The sequence below is a fragment of the Colossoma macropomum genome, unplaced genomic scaffold, assembly GCF_904425465.1.
Source record: "Colossoma macropomum unplaced genomic scaffold, Colossoma_macropomum, whole genome shotgun sequence".
Classification (NCBI taxonomy): Eukaryota; Metazoa; Chordata; class Actinopteri; order Characiformes; family Serrasalmidae; genus Colossoma; species Colossoma macropomum.
This window is the reverse complement of record NW_023494799.1, coordinates 36,429,354-36,452,699: the sequence shown is the minus strand read 5'-3', so window position 1 is coordinate 36,452,699 and position 23,346 is coordinate 36,429,354. Positions and strand designations below refer to the sequence as shown.

At 40.6% G+C, this 23,346-nt stretch overlaps 1 long non-coding RNA gene across 1 annotated transcript; it reads right to left on the bottom strand.

The window, feature by feature from the left end:
* Positions 1 to 31: 31 nt before the first annotated feature.
* On the bottom strand, positions 32 to 6,586 carry LOC118819230. Its single transcript, XR_005008141.1, has 3 exons — positions 6,407 to 6,586; positions 3,405 to 3,510; positions 32 to 131 (listed from the first exon to the last, which is right to left on the bottom strand). It is a non-coding gene; the product is annotated as an uncharacterized LOC118819230 (long non-coding RNA).
* Positions 6,587 to 23,346: the final 16,760 nt, after the last annotated feature.

Genomic DNA, 23,346 nt, shown 5'->3' with positions numbered 1-23,346 from the left:
TATGTCTGGGACATTCGTTCCCCTCAGGGCTGGCGGTTTGGCCACTGTCACCTTCCTCTAGTACAACTGCGCTGCTCTTACTTTCTTCGGACTTTGATAGAAAGCCTTCACCACAGTCTGGCTCCTCTGACCTGAAGTAGAACAAAGAGTGGTGATTTCCAGAGAAGATGCGTTTGGAAAGCAGCCGCCTATGTAAGTACTAAACAGGTCATATTAGAAGCAATTTGTCACCGTGCGTAATCAACATAACAGTCAGCAGAGCCGTATCCTGTTGCATTACCTAAGAAAAATGTGTCTTTGTTCAAAGTGACAGATGGGCCTTTCATTCTAAACTAAAAGCTCTCTGTGGATTTTTGCAGGAACTAGTAGAGAGCAACAGTAATTAATTGGAGCTTTGGTGGGTGACAATGTAAACTCTGCTGTTTCTGCACAGTCTCACCTAGCATTGGCTCTCTTGGGCCGAGGATTTTACATAAACACATACGCGACTCGTCCTGTAAGAACTGGAAGAATGTAAACACTGACCCGGCTACATTCTCCCATGTGTGACTGTGCGTGAGCTCCTCGCAGGCAGGGCCCAAGAGAGGGGAAGTTTCCGGTAAAGGGCTGTGAGCGGCAGCAGACTCTCTCTCACAGGTGTTCTGTTCTGGTGGGCTCTGTTTGCTAATCAGTCCCACAAGAAGACGATCTGACAGAGAGGAACCAACATTGTTAAAAAAAATGGACGTCCCTGCAGACGCCATGACGTTTTGTCAAAGCATGCTACCCAAGGTGGAGTCAAGGGGTGGCCAATGCCACCCTGAAGTGAGACGAGGCCAGTGATGCAAACTGGTGCAGTCAATGAAACTGTGAAAATGATTAGGCTAGTTTTTACACAGAGACTCTCCAGTCAGTAGTTACTAACCAATGAAGTGTGTTGACATATGACTCTACAGCAAAGAAGCCAGGCCTACTCTGAGTTACCTAAAGCTCACTGCTACGAGCTCTGTGTAGAAACAACTGTGAGTTTAAGAGAAAGCAACATATTGTAAACAAATCAAAAATAGGAAAAGGATTAAACATTGTCAGATTATGCTATTCATTTTACTAATGCTAGCAGCTCACACAACTAGGCATTCTCTTAGCAAACACTTCATTAGTTAACATTATTAGCAGCTAGTTGGCCTCACTGATCATTGTTTTGGTCATTTTATGGAACCACATTTAGCCACCATGTTCTCATGTTCTGAGATTATATTAAATAGCAGGTTTTAAAACCTGAATGGATAAAGAATTTAAAAAACCCAAATATCTCAAAAAAAGTGGGACGAGGTGAAAAAAAGTTGCTAAAACCAAAATAAAAAAAAGTGATGGAAAAGCGTTTTTTAAATAAACGGTGATGAGTCCATGATTCCTACAGACGGTCTGATTGTGGCGCAAAGCTTTCCGAAGGTTGCTTTCGACATTCTGAAATGCCTAATCCAAAGCTGGTTTGAAAAAAATCGTTCTGCACAGTGAGCTCTCGGAATTGTCTGGTGCGCTTGCGTTCCCATATGTAAGCTGGATGTCTTTGGGGTTGCAAATGAGATTTCAGCCCTTTTTAGGTGGGCAATTTCCCATCCTGCCCAGCATCTATGCAGATAACATGGCCATAAAAACATGCCCAATGGTTGTAAAGATAAATCTCTCCATTTTGCTTGTTTCAGTGCAGCCCTCTAATCATGGTAGCTTACATCGTTGAAAGTTTCTTTGCATAACTGTGGTGAATGGAAACTTAATTCGCTTTTTTATCTGCTGAAATTTATGCATGAATCATTTGTGAAAAGTTTGAATGGAAACCCAGCCAGTGTCATGTTAATTTAAGTTTGTTTGTTTTGTGAAATAAAAGACATTTTTTAGCTCATTATCCAAACAAGTGTCAGCATAGTAAAACTAATAATAATATGGCCTTTAAGATCACTTAAGGTCCCTTTACAGAGCATCCAAAAATAGGCCACCGTAAGAAAAACAAGCAAATAGAAGCCAAAGCAAAACCAAACAAAGAAGTGGAGCAATGGTCACCAACCCTCCTCCTGAAGACCTACTTTCCTGTGGAGTCTAGCTTCTAACCCGCAACTCACACACTGCCCTGCCCACTTACCTGACACTAATGATAAGTGTAAGGTGGGGGGGGGGCAGCATGTCAGCTGCAGGTTAAATTTGAAGATCTCTGCACTAATGCTGATCCAGCCAATCACGGACTTCTGAAGAAGTTAATAAGCTAAAGCAGGTGTAGTAAAGTGTGGTTGGATCTAGACTCCACAGGCAGGTCGATCTCTGCCACCAGGGTTGGTGGGGGTTGGTGACCACTGATGTAGAGCATTAACAAAAACAAAATAAACAGAACAAGCAGGAAAAAGCACAAAGAGGCAATACGAAGACAACGACTACACAAACTGAAATTAGATAAGATGATCAGAACAAAAATAAAACGACAACATCTAAAAAATATGAGGTTGAGATGAGTGATGCTGTTTTCAAATCAGCTTTAAACAAAGAAATGGATGACTAATCACAAATATATAATCGGGCAAGATTTTCCAGAGTTTAACCATGAATTTATGATAGTTCACCTGCCAGGAACATGCAGAGTAAATGTGGTATATTAAGAAAATCACAGTTTTTACCAAATGGGCTGAAGTCTTTGGGCCTCGTTCACCAATTGTTCTTAAGAAGAAATTTCCTCTTAAAACCCACATATCACTGCTGTCGGAACGAAATCTCCATTTTTGTCGTTTTTCAGTTTTTGACATAATTTGAAAATGCCTGTTGCCCTTTACATTGTGTGTAAATTTCATAATGAATGGACCAAAAGAAAAATTATTTGGAAAACATTCTGGTTCCATTGACTTACATTAAAAGTAAAGTAGGCTTTTCCTTCTCCTGTAAAGTTACCATTTTGAAGATACGAGGTTTTCTTACCTACATTAAAAGTGAAGTATGTTTTTTCCTTCTCTTGTAAAATTGTCATTTTGGAGAGGTTTTGTTCTGAGAGCAGCGTTATGCATGTTTTATTAAGATTCTGACAGTCACCGGTGTTTTCTTATCTGGGGTTTGTTCTTAGGTAAGAACAGAATCTACACACACCCAAGATCACAAAGGTGAGAGCAGTTCTTCGCTTTCAGAAGACGTCATGAATCTGATTTTTTCTTATGGTCTTTCTCATGAATAAATTTAAGAAAAAACCAGGGAAGATGTTGTGAATGAGGCCCATTCTTTTCATAAATAAGCTACTTTTACTATACATGTTGGGTTGAAGTCCAACCTTGCCACCCCATTGTAAAAGTTCTGGCTGTACAACTGATGCCAAGAATGAAGAAGCCATTAAAACATCAATTTAATGGCTAAATATAGTAGTTTCTGAAAATGTGACTAATGGCCAGTACCTGTAGAAGAAGCCTGTGAGATGTCAGTTCTGGTGCAGTTCACCCACGCATCAGATGAGTCAGTAGAGTCATCTGTGTCCTGGGATGCTTCCTGGTTGCTGCAGCCCTGAAACGGAGATGCAGTATTACCATGGTGATCTTCAAAACAGACCATAAAGCATTGCTTCTCTTCCCCCTTGGCCCTTTGCTGAATGGTTGCTGATCTACTATTGGACCAGATCTACGCTGACATTCAAAAAGCCATAAAACACAGTTCGGGGTTTGTGTGTTTTCCTGACACTAGCCGGAAAGGGCGACTGTGAGTGCTGTCTCATAGGAGCACTTGGAGACACAGCATCAGCACAAAAAGTCTTCTTTTCAAAAAGAGATATGAAATCAAAGCTGAAGCTCTTCTTCAAGCTTCACAGCTGTTCCCAAAAGAAAATAGTCCAGATAATCTACAGATCATGTCTTTTCTGTCTGGTGCAATAGCACAGTTTCAGCATATGACACATTCTGCTCTATACATAAGGCAACATGACACCTACATAAGGTTGTCATGACAACTGACATAACCCTACATAACTGTTTATAAATGCTTGTTCCAATGATTGTCATTCGCTATAAAGGTTACATTTGCCAATTTTGATCAAGGTCAGCTAAAGTAGCCTTTATGACAGATGATGCGTGTTGTAATAAGCATTTATAAACAGCTATGTAGGGTTATGTCAGTTGTAATGACAAGCTTATGCAGGTGTCATATAGCCTTATGAACAGCACCCTACAGTAAAGTGTTACCGTTTTTTCTTCTATTCAACATTGGTGTATGGAATATTTCTTGGTACAAAGTTAGAAATAAAGGTACTGTGTTGGCACATTTCTAATTTATCAAGGTACAAACAATGTAAATGTTCCCTCAAAGGCGCGACAGCGGTTTTAAGGTCCAGCTGTGCTACTTAAATAAGTTTTTCCAGGTGAAAAGTTTGTATTTATACCTTTTCATAACCGAATATTTTAAAACAGATCAATAAAATAAAAGCCTGGAGACGAGACGGGGTGTGTGGAGTCAGTACAGCTTAGAAAATATCATTTCAATGGATTTAGTACAGTTATGTTCCCTGACTAAAGGCACTGAGATGTACCCTAGAGGGTCCCACACCAGCGACAAGAGGGGAACTGCCCCAGTGATGGTTTAGCACCTTTAATTCTGAGAGTGTAGCAGATAAAGAATAAAGAATAACTGAAGCTGTTGCTTCCTACTCTGATGTTGAAGCATGTCATGCAGTCTGCCATGTGACCAGCAGCCTTCTGGTTATAGACAAACAAACCTAAAAAATGATTTTGTTAGTGCCTACACAAAGTCATTCTACAAGAATCATTTTGGCCCATCAAGCGTATCTCATCTCATCTGTTGCTGTTACATCCATCAGATGTAAATGTCTTATTTTATTGTTAAGCCTTAAATCCTTCAAACCTCAAGCAAAACTGCAAAAATGTACAGTTCTTAAGCCTTAAAGTATTAAAGCCACAAGCAAAACTGACCAAATTTGCAGTTCTTAAGCCTAAAATCCCTCAAACCTCAAGCAAAACTGCACAAATTTGCAGTGGCACCTAGAAAAATGCCTGCTTGGTGGTATTGGTTTTGCACTGGCCTTCAAAACAACACTTTGGTGGTGGAGCGAGCCGCCGGCAGGACTCTCGCAGCATGTTCCCCTGCTGAGAGTGACACAGATGAATATTGCAGTGTAATCGAATCACTCTGATTATTTCCTGCCGAATCTGTGCTCCACACGGGCTCCTTCGCCCTTTTTCCCGCTCATTCTTTTTTTCTCTGGTCTGTATGGTCTTCTCATTGACCGGAGCTATTTTTAGCAGACGTTCTCAATCCCTGGCCTGAGAGGGCTGGCTTTGTGAAAAAAAATAAATCTGGCGAGGACGCGGCGGGTCAAGCCCAAGGGACCCGGCGGCCTCAGGGTCACTTCGCGGTGAAGCCCTCGCCGGGGCTGCATGAGAAAGTCAGTGCTTGGCCCCCTCTCTCTCTCTCTCTCTCTCTCTCTCTCTCTCTGTCCCTCTCTCTCTTTCCCTGTCAATTATGTAAGCCAGCCTAGCTCGCCAGATTTGTTTAAAATTTGGTTGGGCGAAGCACAGCCAGTTCTCAGCCCAACGAGGAAGTGAGGGAGATAACAGAAAAGGCAGGGACGTGAGAGAAAAGAGGGGAGCCGAGCTGAAGAGCCAAAGGTCAGGCAGGTGAGTGGCACCCTTCGGCGCCTACAGCTCATCGTGCCATAAATAAATAACCGGCAAAGAGAAGCTGCTCAAACATGGGCACTGTACTGACCTGCTGTAAAAATTTACATGTAATCTGCTGCACGGCATGGACCAGCGAGCAGCTCTGAAACGCAGAAACCGAAAGCTTCTCACAGTCACGCGTTCAAACAGGCTACAGCTGTCACGATGCAGCCATGCACACACTTAAAAAGGATGGTTCTTTAGATTGGGTTCCTCTATTGTTTAAAGTTTGACATCATAACAATAGCAGAACCCTTTTTGGTGCTATACTAAACCATTTTCAACAAAGGTAGGTTCTATGTAGAACAATATACAACGCATTCTCCATCTATCTGAAGAACCATTTCACCATGCAAACAACCATTTAAGCATGAAACGGTACTATCTAGAACTCATGGTTCAAAATAGAACCAATGCCTTTTTAAAGAACCCTTTTAAAGTGTGTACCTTTAGGTCAGTTTACACTTTAGCAGCACTATTCTGGAGTTGCATGTTCATGTGAGAGCCCAAAAACATCACTTGCAATAATCATGTTCTAAGATAAGTTCAATTCCAGTTCCAGACAAATATGACAACCTTCAAAAATACCATGCAGCCGTCATGTACAGCTGTTCTAAACGCTCAGCAGTGCACAAATCCTCCCCCATCAATTCATACAAACATTGAATAAGCAAAAAAAAATATATATATATATATATCTATATATCTATATATGTTCAGATATACATCTATACCTGAAGGTCCAGCAAGGATCTCCAACGCTCCTTCCCCACGTCTCTACTCTCCTACAACTCTCATCTCGTTCCAGCTCTCAGTTGTTGTTTTTTTTCAGCTCCCCAGTCCTCAGCGCTCTCTCTCTTTTCCTCTCCCTAACTTTTTTTCTCTCTCTACACCAGCCTCTCTTTGACTCCTGGGAGCTTTGACCATTTAAGGAGAAGGCTTCTCTGGGCAGCTACTGCTGCGCTGTGCTCTCTCTCCCGACGCTCCAGCGAGCTGCAGCTGAAGAATGGCTGTGTCCTCTCTGTACCACAGCGAGTGGTACCCTGCCCTGCCTGCCTGTTTTGATCCTCACTGTGGCACAGCAGCCTTCATTCTACTATCTCAAAAGCCCTCGAGTCACAGAACAGTGATATCCAGCCGTCCCCTAAATCCTCTCCATATGTACATCCCCCAACTCACAAACATGTCACTCTAGGGGAAGTGAAGAAGGCTTTTGGTAAATAGTAATGCCTGACTACCCATGCAGAGAAAGGCACGCTTGGTATTTTTGGCTAAACTTCTGCAATATGTACCAAAGCTGCATCGCCTTTCAAGCAGTGCTGTTTGATATATAAAATATTTTGTTCGCACACAATCGATAACTTTTCGATAAAGTTGAATGGGAGCAAATGGGAGTCTGATTAGATAGAATGGAGTGAAGAACAACCTATTCAAGCCTTTATTCGCAGTTCTTCACCTGTAACTATGTAACATAGATAACATACTTCGCTGCTGTTGGAAGAAAACCTCATATCTCCATTTTTGTTTTTTGACATAATTTGAAAATGCCTGTTGTCCTTTACACTGTGTGTAAATTTCATGATGATTGGACTAAAAGAAATGGCCCAAAATGACTTGGAAAAATGTCTGGTTCCATTGACTTACATTAAAAGTAAAGTATGTTTTTTCCTTCTCCTGTAAAGTTACCATTTTGGAGATACGAGGTTTTCTTCCGAAAACAGCGATATTAGTGTGATAGTATATTAGGAGATTCAGAATAATGCATCGTACACTGGCAAAAATGCTTTTCGGAGAAAAAACACTTTTGGTTGTCTATGAAGAACCTTTAAATGGATGGGTCCTTAATCTCTAAAACTGCACGTAACCATGTGCAGTTCTGGGCGTTCCTCACTCATATATAGTTGCATGCAAATGTTTGACTACCCCTGGTTAAATGACATACTTTGTTGATTTTCTATGCGAAAATAAACTAACAAACTTAAATATGGCATTTTTCTGCTAAATTTGGTGCACAACTTTCGTTTTTGTTTTTTCTTGGTTTGAAATATTGGAAAAAAATAAAAACAAAACAAGTGCCAAAACATTAACTTTTGCATACGACTGTAATTTAAGAAGAACTCAGCCAGACTGGATTGCTTTCCATGTATTTATTAATTAATAACTCGTTAAGGATGTGATAAAAGACTTTAAGGAGTTCAAGGCTGAAGAACCACTTTTTAAAATGAGAGGCGTAAGTGTGAAGAACCCTTTTTAAAGCATGAAGAACCTGATGTAAAGACTGCATACCAAATGAAAAGTGTTTCCTGGAACACTGTACATCCAAAACCAAGAACCACTGAGGAGTCTTTATTCTGGGAAGCTGAAAAGTAAGTCATAATGTTAATAACTGAGTAATAAGCCTGTAGTTTTAGAGGTTGAGGGGCCACGTTTGGAGTAACACATGCTCCAACCTGAAATATCCAACACAGCATTATTCCCCGTTATGGGCTGACAGGTCACTTTGGGGCAGGAGGATAATTGTTCACTTTGCTTGAGGGCGCTTGATGCCCAGATAGGATTAGCGCGGACGAGAAACGTCTGTGGAAAAAATTCCAGTGATTCTCCTTGAGTTATCTAGTACGATCAAACAGAAACGGCTGGATTCAGAGCGCTGCTCTGTCAGGAGTCTCACCGCTGCCTCTGCCCCGTAACTGCCATCACCTGTGAGTTATTTCCAAGCATCTCTGACACATTTGAAACAGCAGTTGACTTCACACCACTGCACAGCCGAAAGTGTAAGCTACGACCATCTACACGTCCACCGCCGGACAAAATAACGTAAAAGAAGGGAGCTCTTACCTTGTGGCTATTATCCTCAGCTCCAGCGCGCAGAAGCGAGCCACCTGTTTGAAGAGAAGCAGTTACAAAGAGGCACACGGGTTCATTTGCATCTCACTGGCCTGTCATGCAAATGACCAAGTGTTAAAAAGCACCAAAATAGCCGGCCTTCCCTGCACTTGTGACGCACTGGAGGAGGGAGGTTCAGGCGACTGATTGGCAGGTGAGCTTTTCCACACTTCTTTTCAGCTCTTCTCTCTCCCTCCTTCTCTCTCTCTCTCTCTCTCTCTCTCTCTCTCACCCTGTCTCCATATCTATGGGCAACAATAACCTGGCAACCATTTACATGAAGCGCTTGATCCTGTGGCTGAGAGCGTGCGGCCCACACTGGCCTCATTGTGTTACTTCCAATGGAGCCGAGCAGGAAAAGTGACCGCTCTGCAACTCAGAAACACTGCTGTAACTCTGTAGGTCAGTATTTCACTGTAGCATCACTGATACACTCCAAAAAAAAGAACATTTAAAACAGTCAGAACATTTAAATTCAGTCAGAGCAGAGCGAGCATTTACGTGGATAATGGCATCTATTAGTGTCAACATCTTTTCAGTTTGACAGTTAAACGACCCCCATGGTTCATGTTTTTGAGAGTATTTCAGTAAAAAATCTCCAAGAAGTGAACAATAATCGTCTGCTTCATAATTCAGGCGAGGGTCAAAGTGCGGTTATGCGAGCAAGGCAGACAGCTCTGTGTCATTCATCGGCAAGATCACAGAAAAGCATCCTTTTGTGCTTCAGAAGAGACAAAACACACTGTAGAACAGCACTGCGAGATGTGTTGTTTTATCTGAAGTGCGTTAAGGAGAGCTCTTCAGCTTCATAAATCGCTACCAACTGACATTCAGCCTGCTGCCTGTGCCGGAAATGTAGGCTCTAAAGAAAAAGCTGGAAAAGCTCTGTATTAAGAGTATCATGTTTCTTTAAGGTCAACCCCTAGAATTAGCCGCTGTGTGAGACTGGAACAGCAATGACCTTCTCGGCGTACATTATGATGCTGTATCGTCATGAGGAAGGAACTGAAACAACCATTAAACTGTTGCCATTTAGTGCCCTCCAGAATGAACACTCTTGGTAAAGACAAGGCCATGACAAAATGCCTCTGTTGTTGATCAAGAAAAAAAAGAAAAAGAAAACAAAAAAATTCTCAAGTAAATGTCACCATTCCTGACTCACACTCAAAACTATCCAGCCCTTCATCTAATTTCCAGCCTTTTAGCTAATTGAATTACAACCCTATTTCCAAAAAAGTTGGGACGCTGTGCAAAATGTAAATAAAAACAAAATTCAATGATGTGCAAATCATTTAAACCCTATATTTCATTGAAAATAGTACAAAGACCAAAAATCTAATTTTGAAACTGAGAAAATTTTTTGTTTTTTGAAAAATGTATGCCTATCTTGAATTTGATGCCAGCTACACGTTTCAAAATTATAATTTTTTGTAATTACATTTGTAATTAAAATTGTACATTATTATAATTAGACTAATTTGAATTACAAATTGTGATTTGTGAAAGGTTTATGCTTTTTCTTCCCAACACATGAGTAGTTTACTGTTTCAAAACTGCTGTTAAGTGTATTTAAAGCTTTTTTAACTCCAGTTAGAGGACTTCTGCCTCATATACGTTCATACGTTCGACATTTTATTCTCAGCCAATGAGCTGATCAGCTCACCAACCAATCAGTACCCAGCACAGAAATGAGAAAATATGTTATGTTATATCCATATTACAAGAAAGTATAGAGTACAATTCGAAGTGAAACAAATTTAATAACAAATAATTATAACAGTATAATAATAATAAATTTCAGCCAATTCAGCTACTGCTAAAATTTTCACACACAGCTTGAACAATCTTTATAGAAAAGTACAGCTAATAGAATGGGACACTCTGGGGCAGTCACACATGGACCTAAGGTCACCATTCCCAGTGCCAAGAGTCGGCTACAGGGGTATAAACCGACCCAGTATTGGGCTGTGGAGCAGTGGAACTGTGTTCTCTGGAGTGATGGAGCTCCATCCAATACCTTTGGGACAAGCTGGAGTGGCGTTTGTGTTCCAGAGCTAATCATCCAACATTAGTGACCTCACTAATGCTTTTGTGGCTAAATGCAACCAAATCCTCACAGCAATCTTCCAACATTTCCAAAATCTAGTGTAAAGCCTTCCCAGAAGAGTAGAGGCTCTTACAGCAGCAAAGAGGGACAAACTGCCTATTAATACTCTTGATTTCAAAAGAAACACTGGATGAGCAGATAATGACAAAATTTTGGATATACACTGTACATTGTGTTTTCTCATTGATTTACATGATAAAGTGCATTTGGGTCTGAAATGTTCTGGAGGATAAATATTAGGTGCAAAATTACTGCAAATTTACAGTAATGTACTAGCAGTCGAGCTGCCAGGTAGTTGCAGTAATGAATATTTACAGCATTCATACTGTCATGTTTGCTTACATATATATATATATATATATATATATATATATATGTAAGCAAATATATATATATATATATATATATATATACACCGATCAGGCATGACCACCTCCTTGTTTCTATGCTCATTGTCCATTTTATCAGCTCCACTTACTATATAGGTGCACTTTGTAGTTCTACAGTTACAGACTGTAGTCCATCTGTTTCTCTGCATACTTTGTTAGCCCCCTTTTACCCTGTTCTTCAGTGGTCAGGACCCCCATGGACCCTCACAGAGCAGGTACTATTTGGGTAGTGGTGGTGTGTTAGTGTGTGCTGTGCTGGTCTGAGTGGATCAAACACAGCAGTGCTGCTGGAGTTTTTAAACACCTCAGTGTCACTGCTGGACTGAGAATAGTCCACCAACCAAAAATATCCAGCCAACAGCGTCCTGTGGGCAGCGTCCTGTGACCACTGATGAAGGACTAGAGGATGACCAACACAAACTGTGCAGCAGCAGATGAGCTATCGTCTCTGACTTTACATCTACAAGGTGGACTGACAAGGTAGGAGTGTCTAATAGAGTGGACAGTGAGTGGACACAGTGTTTAAAAACTCGAGTCAAATGCATTTTCAAAGGCATTCTGCCTCAGAATGAGCATGATAGGAGAGAGTATGATATTGCAAAGAGGAGAGGTGCTGTTTTTTCGCCGTCTTTCCAGCGCGGCGGTGAGTCTGATAATCAAATTTCAAACACATCGCTACTGAGTACAAACGCATAGTAGGTGAATCATTTTGAAACCATTATTTCTTAATCCACTTTGGGAAATACATTTAATTCAAACTCCTGAAGCATCCAAATCCCTGTGTAAATGAAATATCAATAGTAGTCTACCAAACGGCAAATGGAAAACTTGCATGTATGAGCGGGAAATTTAAACTCAAACTTAGCCATTTTGCATATTACATTTTCATTTTCATTTTGATACTGATATGCTTTCATGCTGTGGAATCATTCGTTATGTAAATCCAGAGTAAACGTCTGATTCGAATATCTTCGGGAAAATGCTGCAGATCTCAGTTCTGACAATGAAAATAAAATCATCATCATCATCATCGTTAACCGCTTAGTCCAGATAGGGTCGCGGTAGCAGTTGGGAGAGCAGAGAATCCCAGACGACCCTGTCCCCCGCAACTTCCTCCAGCTCATTCCCGGGGACCCCAAGCCGCTCCCAGGCCAACTTGGAGATATAATCCCTCCAGCAGGTCCTAGGACGACCCTGGGGTCTTGTCCCGGTAGGCCGTGCCTGGTAGACCTCTACCGGGAGGCGTCCAGGGGGCATCCGGATCAGATGCCCGAACCACCTCAGTTGGCTCCTTTCAATGCGGAGGAGTAGCGGCTCTACTCCGAGCTCCTCCCGGATGGCCGAGCTTCTCACTTATGTAAAAGTGTTACATAATCAGTATAGAGAAAAACTTAACTGTACTCTGCTACGACTTAGCTCTGAAGATCCCTAGACCACACAAGCCCTTCCTGGATCGGGGCCTTGTCATGGCGGAAGGGCTTGTGTGGTCTAGGGATCTTCAGAGCTAAGTCGTCGGGAGCAATATGCTCCTGGTAGGGTCTCCCAGGGCGAACAGGTCTGGAGTGAAGACCCAGACTAACTCGATCCCAAAGTCCTCCATGAAAGACAGACACAGACGATCGTGTACCCTGCCCGGGAGAGGGTCACCGGGACCTACCCCTGGAGCCAGGCCTGGGGGTAGCATCCCTCAGCGAGTGCCTGGTGGCCAGGCGGCCCACATAACCCGGCCGGGCTCAGCCCGAAGAGGCAACGTGGAGAGACCATGTGGGCCCACCACCCGCAAGGTCCAGTGTGGGGGAGCGGTGCAGTGCTGTATAGGCAGTGGGAGATTGCAGGGGGACCCTTGAAAATAAAATACTTGATAAAAAATTCTAGGGGTTGGCTGAATAAAACACTGTGAACTACTCCTTCCCCAAATTAAAAACATTTCAAATCCACACGATTCATGTGACATAACAGAAAACAGGGAATTTCAGCAAAAGGCAACAAGATTGCATGTATGTGTTTTGAAACTAACCCTGCTAATCACCCTATTTTTATACTGTATGTGTAATCCTACATATTCATTACATATGATCTCTTATTACTACCTTTTTTACTGTAACTGTAGCAGAGTACAGTTAAGTTTTTCTCTATACTGATTATGTAACACTTTTACATTTATTCTGTCACTACCCAACCCTGCTAACAGGCTAGCAGGCTCATCTAATAACACTTACAGTTGGGCTTTAGGTTGAAGTATTTGCTAAAGGATTCACTGAAAAACTGCAATATACAAAGTAAAAAAATGTTAAATGCATTTAAAGCTCCAAAAGCCAGAGCTGTATAATATTAAACTCAGTGTGGAAAAGCGAACGTACACTCCCTGTTAGTTTGGTGCTAACAAAACCCATAGTTAGCTGGGTCACACTTTATTTGAATGGTCCCCTATAGATGCTCTACAGATACTTAAATCATTAACATGCTTTCTGGTGATGTTCAGTTGATTATCAACAACAGTTTGGTTTCGGGTTAGGGTTGGAAGTAGGTGTAGGTTTTGCCTTGAGCTTCAGGTTAGGGTTAGGTTTAGGTTTAGGGATAGATTTAATAAACACTTTCACACTGAACTTGAAGTTTAATGGATATTTAGTTGAATGTTACTTAAAGGCCGATTGAACATTTACAAAACACCTACAGTGGACCATCCAAGTAACACTCAACTTCACACTCGGTTGCATTTAATGTATATTTAGTTGAATGTTGCTTAAAGATATACTAAACATTAACCAAGAATCTACAGTGGACCATCCAAATAGAGTGTTACCATTAGCAGTGGTAATCAGGTAAACAAAGAAAAAAAGACAAAGTGAAAGTTTCTACATTAGTTAATGCTATATGATGATGTTTATGACAAAAAAGTGAGCTCACTTCAATATTACCTGTTTTATTTTATGTTGGTACAGGTTGTGCTGGGTAAGCTAGTATGCTATTAGATAGCGAGCTAGGCTTATGTTAACTGACTTTACCACTCGTTAAGTATAAACTTGTTGTGTTTACCCTGGTTCACAGATATTAATGCAGCTAGCAGTTTTAACATTTAGGCTTAGGAAAAATAAGTCAAAATCGAAGTGACGATGTTGACCCTTTGCAGAAAAGCACCTTTTTGGTGCCTGGTTTTACAGTAAAGCTTATGATACTGTTTATGTATTACAGTATTTTTACGATGATAATCTAAGTGCCCTGCTAGAAAAACCTGCCTTTTATTTACAGTATAATCTGCCTGTACTGTAAATGACTTCCCAGAATTCAACAAAGGATGCTGAATAAAACTGTAAATCACATTTAATGAGTCTTACTGGTTTCAACACAGTACATTACTGTAGGAATTACACAAAATGTGTACAGTGTGGACGACACTGCAGCTGAGCACTAATAAGAAAAGATTATTGTTTGATCACTGTTTTTTGTGATTACTTGAAAAAGGATAACAGTGTCTTAGATGAATTGACCGCTCTTTACTGTCTTATTCTGGGAAAGCTCTGGTGAAGGTTGTCTGACCTTTGTACCTTTGTACTCAGCAGCCGAGTTTGTTTAATGACATGTGTGCCAACCTTATTCAGTGCTTGACCTGATTACTTAACAACAGCCAGATGGATATACTGTAAATGCAAATAGAACATAGTGACACAGTGGATCATTTTTCTACATCATTTGAGCTCAGCAGCTTTCCGTGTGGTGAACGTTTCATGATGAATGAACCATCAGAAATGCCCCAAAAGTACTTCACATGTCTTTTTATCTTAACTTACATTAAAAGTGAATAATGTCTTTGCCTTCTCCTGTAGAGTCATCATTTCGGAGATAATTGTTTTACTTTTCACAGCAACAATATTTAATTTAGTGATTTAACAGCCTGAGTACTCTGCAGTTGATTTGAGGAAAAACAATCCTCAAAAGTCAGCGAATGGCAAACGTTGCAGAAAAACTAAAACACAATTTGACAAATTAATTAGCGTACCTGTAGCATGTGCAGGGGGGCATCGTAACAGAGCCTACATGGGCCTATCAGACATTTCCTACATTAACAGGGTGGAGCCCACCTTATTGACTGGCTTTATGACCAGTGACAACATATCGAATGAGAAAATGAACACTCGCTTTCTCTTTTTTGTCCATGCAAAGCAATGATGTGGAGGCCCTCAGCAATGCGGAGGCCCTAGGCAAATGCCTGCTTCACCAGTAGCTGCCACCGGCCCTGCCTGTAGCCCACCTGTTCGTCAGCCAACCCCTACCACATTCATCACTGGTCAGTTTCTGACCACAGGACTGCTGTTGACCAGATATTTTTTGGGTGGTGGACCAATCATAACACAGCAGTGACAGTGACATAGCAGTGGTGCTGCTGGGGTTTTTACATGTCACTGCAAGAGTGAGAAAAGCCCACCATTCATAAATATGCAAGAGCAGCTCTGTGGCCAATAACTGACCTCTAATGAAGAGCTGGAGGATGGCTAACACAAACTGTGCAAAAAAAACAGGCCACGGTGTCCGTACACCAGCAGCGTACATGCAAATATAAACAAAAACTGGAGATATTACTTACAAAGTCTGTATCAGTTGCTGAGACACTGCGGTTTATTTGTTGTACAGTTAGCAGTTAATTTATGAAGATCTTATTGTACTTATACACTTAAGGGGTAAATATTCCGCATGCAGCTCATTTTATCTGTCTGAGAAACTATAATAATATTATAATAAACAGAATAACATTTAATAAATGAAAAATCCCTTTGTTCTTCTCTAGCAACCCCAAAGAAAAACAGTGAATAAACCCAAATCAACTCCCACAGGAACGAAAGTCCTAAAAGCTATTTCTGTGAAATACTGATGTTACTCAATGAACATGTGCGGTGAGCCAACACAAACAGGCCATCTAAAGCAGCTCGCAGCGCACACAGCTGCCACATTACACAACCTCCATGTGCCCCTCATTTACCTGCTCATTTGCCAAGCAAATGAGATACTGTTAAATACTGCATGCTGAAGAAGGAAAAACAATAATGACATGATAAGAGGCCCAAAGATGAGTGCTGACACACAGGATGAAGATTACATCTTTGCTGTTGCATTTTTTACATCACTCACCCACCCATACAGACCCTCATATGATAACAGGCCCAACTGATGTCAAATTTTATATCTGATACTAGGACTGATACTTTTAACCCTCCACTGCACACATTATGAGAGCAATTTAAAAAAAAAAATATTCAGTTCACTTTTCTTGCATAAAATGGTCCTTGATTAATTTTTTCGGACCTGTTTATTAAATTCAAAAACATAAAAAAACTCATAGTAATAATATGTGCTGGGGACCTTTTAGAGTATGTTGCCTTGAGGTAACATTGTGCGACAATGGAAAGAAATGATATAGAGCCGTGTTACCTGAAGTGGTGAGACCTGGCTTGTGACTGGCTAAATCTATTCCACTGTCACACAACGTTGCTTCTAGGCAACAAACATATTTCTGCAGATTCTCAAAATAAATTGATACTGAATGTTAGAAAAGAGGTTTAAATATGCCCACTACGAGATAGTACAACCAAGTACATGCTTTTTATTGACTTACTCAAACTCTTCCCTTTATTGTTAACATTGTCATTGTCTTTAAATATGTTTAATGTTATTGCAAAGTGAGGAGAATGAATTTGTTGCCCTGAGGCAACATCGTGCAATACAGGGTTAAGGAGCTAAAAAGTCCCATAACTAATAGTCGAATAGTAGTAAAATAATAGTATTAGAAATTTTTATGGTCAGCTGTGATGCTACAGCCATCCATGGCTGACAACCCAAGACTGCACAGCTGGCCTTGCTCTCTCTGGGTGGCTGGTAGGCCTGAGTGATAGAGATATAATCAGATATCACCAATGATTGACAAGTAACCCTATGAAGATGCATAAAGGCGATGATCACTGTGTTGGGAAACTGACAGAGAACTAGAGAGGCGAACTGGAGAGCACTAATTTACCAAACAGCTTACTGAATACACTATGTGGACAAAAGTATTGGGACAACCCTCCTAATTATTGAGTCCAGGTGTTTCAGCCTCACCCATTGCTAACAGGTGGATTAAATCAAGCACATAGCCTTGCAGTCTCGATAGACAAACACTGGCAGTAGAGGGTCGTACTGAAGAGCTCAGTGACTTTAAACATGGCACTGTCATAGGATGCCACCTCTGCCACAAGTCAGTTTGTGAAACTTCTGTCCTGCTAAATCTGACCCCTGTCAACTGTAAGTGCTATTATTGTGAAATGGAAGCAACTAGGAGCAACAACAGCCTAGCCACAAATGGTAGACCACGCAAACTCACAGAGGGGGGTCCGCACAGTGCCTCTGTTGAATCACTTACTAAAGTGTTCCAAATTGCCACTGGAAGCAACATCAGGATAAGAACTGCACATCAGGAGCTTCATAGAATGGGTTTCCATGGTGAAGGAAAGTGAGTGAAAGGAAATCTTACTGCCTCAGCAGACCAAGACACTTTGGACAGTTCTATGCTTCCAACTTTGTGGGAACAGTTTGGGGAAGAGCCTTTTCTGTTCCAGCATGACTGAGCCCCAGCGCACAAAGCAGCTCCATAAAGTCATGGCTGGGTGAGTTCGGTGTGGAAGAACTTGACTGACCCTCACAGAGCCCTGACCTCAACCCCATCGAACACCTTTGGGATAAACTAGAACGGAGATTGTGAGCCAGACCCTCTCGTCCAACATCAGTGTCTGACCTCACAAATGCTCTTCTGGATGAATGGACAAAAATTCCAAATCTTGTGGAAAACTTCCCAGAAGAGTGGAAGCTGTTATAGCTGCAAAAGGGGGACCAACTCCACATTAATGCCTATGGATTTAGAATGGGATTCATAAAAGCTCCTGTAGATGTATTGTGTAGGTGTCCCAATATTTTTGTCCATATAGTGTATGTTGGAGTTGAAGTAGGAACGGCTTATATGGCAAAACTATTATATCAATACTTCAAGACATTTTTACGATACACAATACGCATCATAATATTTAGCTTTTCTTACATTTAATAAGCTGGAACAGACAAAGTTACAGTGGCTGGCAAGAGCCTATTCACAGTACAGTTAAAAACATGTTGCAAACTCATAAATGAGCTGTAAACACAGAAAACACTTTCCTCGAAATGGCTACACCTGAACTACATTCTGCAAATGTGCTGCAAATGGGTCATTCTGCAGAAACGTCCATTTTTGTGTCCCTAGATTTTACAGACATATTACACTTAAAAACATGTTAGGGTTGCAATTTATTCATATTTTTAAATAAAACAATATGTCATTTTAACTATTACACCTTCTTGAGCCTCAATTTAGCAATACTGGTTTTTAAATCAATTATCTAGAATTCCAAACACCACAGACGTGCTTGTCCCCACAATCATGTGTGAAGGCTGAGGACATATTTTAAAGAAAAAAACATGTTTTTCTGCAATTTTAACTACAATAATCTATACATGACTATGGAATATATCAATTAAATGACATAAAGAAAACAAATGGCAAATAAATATAATAAAATATATAGTTGTGGTCCTCAGGAGTCGTGTCACTGGTGTTACTGCACAACAAAAAATCTCTTATTTTGAAATAAAAATCACACTGATGACATCACTTGACTTCCTCTTACCTGTTTTCTGAGGATCTATGAAGAAAAGCCCATGGTGAGTCCACTGTGTCTTTCAGTTATCAGAGATTTTCTCATTTAGCTCATGATTTCATATGAAGCTTTTAGCTGAAGTCACTGGTGTGACCGACTTTATTCTGAGGTAATTGTGAAAAAAATTAAATTTAAATTACATATTTTAGTGGATATTCCATGATTGACAACATGTGGTTTGATGCTCCGTAGCCATTTTGTAAAATGCGTTTTTCATTAAAAGTGTCTCTAGTGTTACCTTTATTATGTGTAACACTAATGAGGATTGGTAACACCAGTGACTCCTATGGACAGATAGAAAAGTGGACGTTTCTGTAGAATGACCCAAATACAGAAAACATTTTCATGAACATGACTACACCGCAAATAAAGGCAGCACAGGCAGCTTCAGAAAGCCAGTCACAACACAACGGAAATGTTTCTGGAAGACTCAAAGGGGATGAAATGTCTGTGATGGAAAATTACTGACAGAAGTAAATAAGACCGCAGACACACACATCCCTGGTTCATAGTAAACCTGGCTGGCCGTGGTGGTGTTTTGTGTTCAGCCTTTTATAGTGACAGGAGTGACTACCTTAGTCTCTGTAAAGGTTAAAAATGAGTCATTTGTGTGTTTATTGTGATATAAAATAACCAATTTAAAAGCAATGTTGGTGTTTTATTAGTAGGTTTATTGCAAAAGTAAATGAATCTGCTATCAGTTTGACCCTAACTAAACACCATAGCAGCCCCAGTGTTTTCCACTGATATAGGATTACAGCCTTTTCTCATTCTGGATGATGCAAAAAAGGCCTTTTCCCATTATAATCGTGTGAACTGATTGCTGGTCTCACAGCAACTTATACCATATAAGTGGGGTTTTCTACCCAATGTGTTTTCCCAGATAAAGAATGGGGGCTAGGGACAAAGCCACACAAGCCCCCCCTGAGGGTCCGGCAGGAAAAAGCAGAAACCAAGAAACAGCTTCACCACCCACACAAAGACAACGTTTAAATTAGCACGTAGTCGCTGTCTGAGCAAAACCTCCTATTTACAAACTAGTAACGTTACACAAAGGAAGAAATGTTCGTAACTTTTGATGTGAGTTCATAAAATTGCAGTTAATTAATTTAGTTAATTAATTAATTAGAAATAATTTTGGGCCATTTCATTGATCCATTCATCATGAAATGTTTTACGGGATATAAAGGGCAGCTGGCATTTTCAAATGATGTAACAACATAAAAAACAGCAGAAATGGAGATACAAGTTTTTTCCAGAAGTGACGACATAAGACACTCTTTTTATAATAAAAATGACCCAAATTTTAAAAATATGGAAGGAAATCAATCAGTACCATTTGTTGGAGAGGACAGGTTCAGGCTGCTGGGCTGAGAGGCAGTCTCCAGTTCAGAGTAGGTGATGGCGCTTCTGCTGCAAACCGCTAGATTGCCGACATCTGCTGGGGTCACATCAGAGCACACGGACGTATCTGAGGACTTGAGAATACATTTGACAAATATTTTAACCAGAAATTGTAGCGTACGGAGCCACGACTTACTAAGGCGTGGGGACAAGATCCTAATGCATGACCATGACTTAGTAAGAGAATGAGATAGTTAAGCCTTGACCACAGCTTAATAAGGCCTTACTAAGTCATGGCCACGACTTAATTATCTCATTCCCACACTTTACAAAGTTGTGGCCACTCATCACGATCTCGTTCCCACACTCTATGCTAACATCTTCAGTGTACGGTTGGAGTGATTTGTGGGGTTCTTCAAACTTCAGAAAGGTTCTTCACACTCACATGTCTCATTTACAACAATGGTTCTTTAAAGGAACATCCACTGAAAGGTGCTATAAGGAAACAAACGTGGTTCTTCTATGGCACTGTTCCAAATGAGCTTTCATTTTTAAGACTGTAGATTTCAGGGCTAGAAGTCAACAGAGATCTGGAAGAAATGTTAAGCAGCAAAAACTGTGATTGGCTTTTCGTCCAAATATCAGTTACTTCAGTTGTGTCTGAAAGTTATATTATAGCACAGAGACAAAAAAAGACAAAGTGCAAATGCAAAGCTGCTGTTGTAAAGAATGTAATTTGTAGAATTTAATGTATTGTGTCCTGATATTATTGTGTAATTACACATTCACTGATCAGGTATTACATTATGACCACCTCCTTGTTTCTACGCTCGTTGTCCATTTTATCAGCTCCACTTACTATATAGGTGCACTTTGTAGTTCTACAGTTACAGACTGTAGTCCATCTGTTTCTCTGCATACTTTGTTAGCCCCCTTTTACCCTGTTCTTCAGTGGTCAGGACCCCCATGGACCCTCACAGAGCAGGTACTATTTGGGTGGTGGATCATTCTCAGCACTGCAGTAACACTGATGTGGTGGTGGTGTGTTAGTGTGTGTTGCGCTGGTCTGAGTGGATCAGACACAGCAGAGCTGCTGGAGTTTTTAACATTTCATTGTCACTGTTGGACTGAGAACAGTCCAACCAAAAATATCCAGCCAACAGCGTCCTGTGGGCAGCGTCCTGTGACCACTGATGAAGGACTAGAGGATGACCAACACAAACTGTGCAGCAGCAGATGAGCTATCGTCTCTGACTTTACATCTACAAGGTGGACTGACAAGGTAGGAGTGTCTAATAGAGTGGACAGTGAGTGGACACAGTGTTTGAAAACTCCAGCAGCACTGCTGTGTCTGATCCACTCAGACCAGCACAACACATACTAAAACACCACCACCACGTCAGTGTTACTGCAGTGCTGAGAATGACCCACCACCCAAATAGTACCTGCTCTGTGAGGGTCCATGGGGGTCCTGACCACTGAAGAACAGGGTAAAAGGGGGCTAACAAAGTATGCAGAGAAACAGATGGACTACAGTCTGTAACTGTAGAACTACAAAGTGCACCTATATAGTAAGTGGAGCTGATAAAATGGACAATGAGCATAGAAACAAGGAGGTGGTCATAATGTTATGCCTGATCGGTGTATTTTGTATTTGACTGTGTAGCAAAATGACCACTCCAGACCTCTATGAGTTAAAGGTGAATTCTAGTGATTTTTCAAAATTTATGCATGATTAAATAGTTAATATATAAACAAAGTCATTCAGAGTTGTTTGATGTGAAATGCTCCGTTCTAGAGATACTTACTGAGTCAGAATCATTCACAGTGGTGGTGATAGGAACCAGACATCCAAGGCATTTAATTCCTCAGAGAGGGTAATTGCACAGAATAAATACAAACATCTAATGTCTGAGACTTTGTTTTACAATAATTTTGAGATAAGATTTTGGCCTAAAACGTATTTCTAAAAACACATTCATGGCACAGAGGTACTTGCAGGGTGTACACCACAAGTGGTCCTTTGAGCGCACTATAGAAAAAGCACTTTTGATTACAGAAAGAACCATTTGAAAGAGAGATATGTGAGCGTGAAGAATATTTTAAAGGTTCAAAGAACTTTCAGTTTCTACAATCCCATTTCCAAGGAAGTTGGGACGCTGTGTACAATGTAAATAAAAGCTGAATGCAATTATGTGAAAATTTCGAACTATATTTAATTGAAAATAGTACAAAGGCAAGTTATTAAATGTTGAAACTATGAAATTTAATAGTTTTTTGAAAAAAAGGTCCATTTTGAATTTGATGCCAGCAACACATTCCAGAAAAGTTGGGACGGGGGCCTGTTTACCACTGTGTTTCATCACCTCTTCTTTTAACAACACTCTGTAAGTGTTTGGGAACTGAGGAGACACTGCTGTAGTTCTGAAAGTAAAATGTTTTCTTGTTCTTGCTTAATATAGGATTTTAGTTGCTCATCAGTTCAGGGCCTTTGTCATATTTTTCATTTCATAATGCACCAAATGTTATCAGTGGTGACAGGTCTGGACTGGTGGCAGGGCAGTTTAGCCTCCAGACTCTTTTACTACGAAGCCATGCTGCAGAATATGGTTTGTCATCATCTTGCTGAAATAAGCAAGGTCTTCCCTGAAAAAGACATCATCTGGATGGCAGCATATGTTGCTCCACAACTTCAGCATTAATGGTGCCTTCACAGATGTGAAATTCACCCATGCTATGTACACTAATGCACCCCTATACCATCATGAATACTGGCTTTTGAACTGTTCACTGATGGTCCCTCTCCTCTTCAGCCAGAAGGACGTGGGGTCCATGATTTTCAAATAGAATTTCAAATTCTGATTCGTCAGACCACAGGACACTTTTCCACTTCATCTCAGTCCATTATAAATGAGCTTGGGCCCAGAGAAGGCGGCAGCATTTCTGGGTCCTTTTTATGTATGGTTTCTTTCTTGCATGGTAGAGTTTTGAGATGCTCTTTGTTTTTTTAATACCCAGTCATGTTACTGACCAGTTGCCAATTAACCTAATTAGTTGTGAGATGTTCCACCAGATGTTTTTTTTTTAGCATCACATGACTTAATTAGTCTTTTGTTGCCCTCGTCCCAACTTTTTTGAAACGTGTTGCTGGCATCGAACTCAAAATGGGCATATATTTTTCAAAAAACAATAAAATTTCTTCAACACTTGATATGTTGTCTTTGTACTACTAT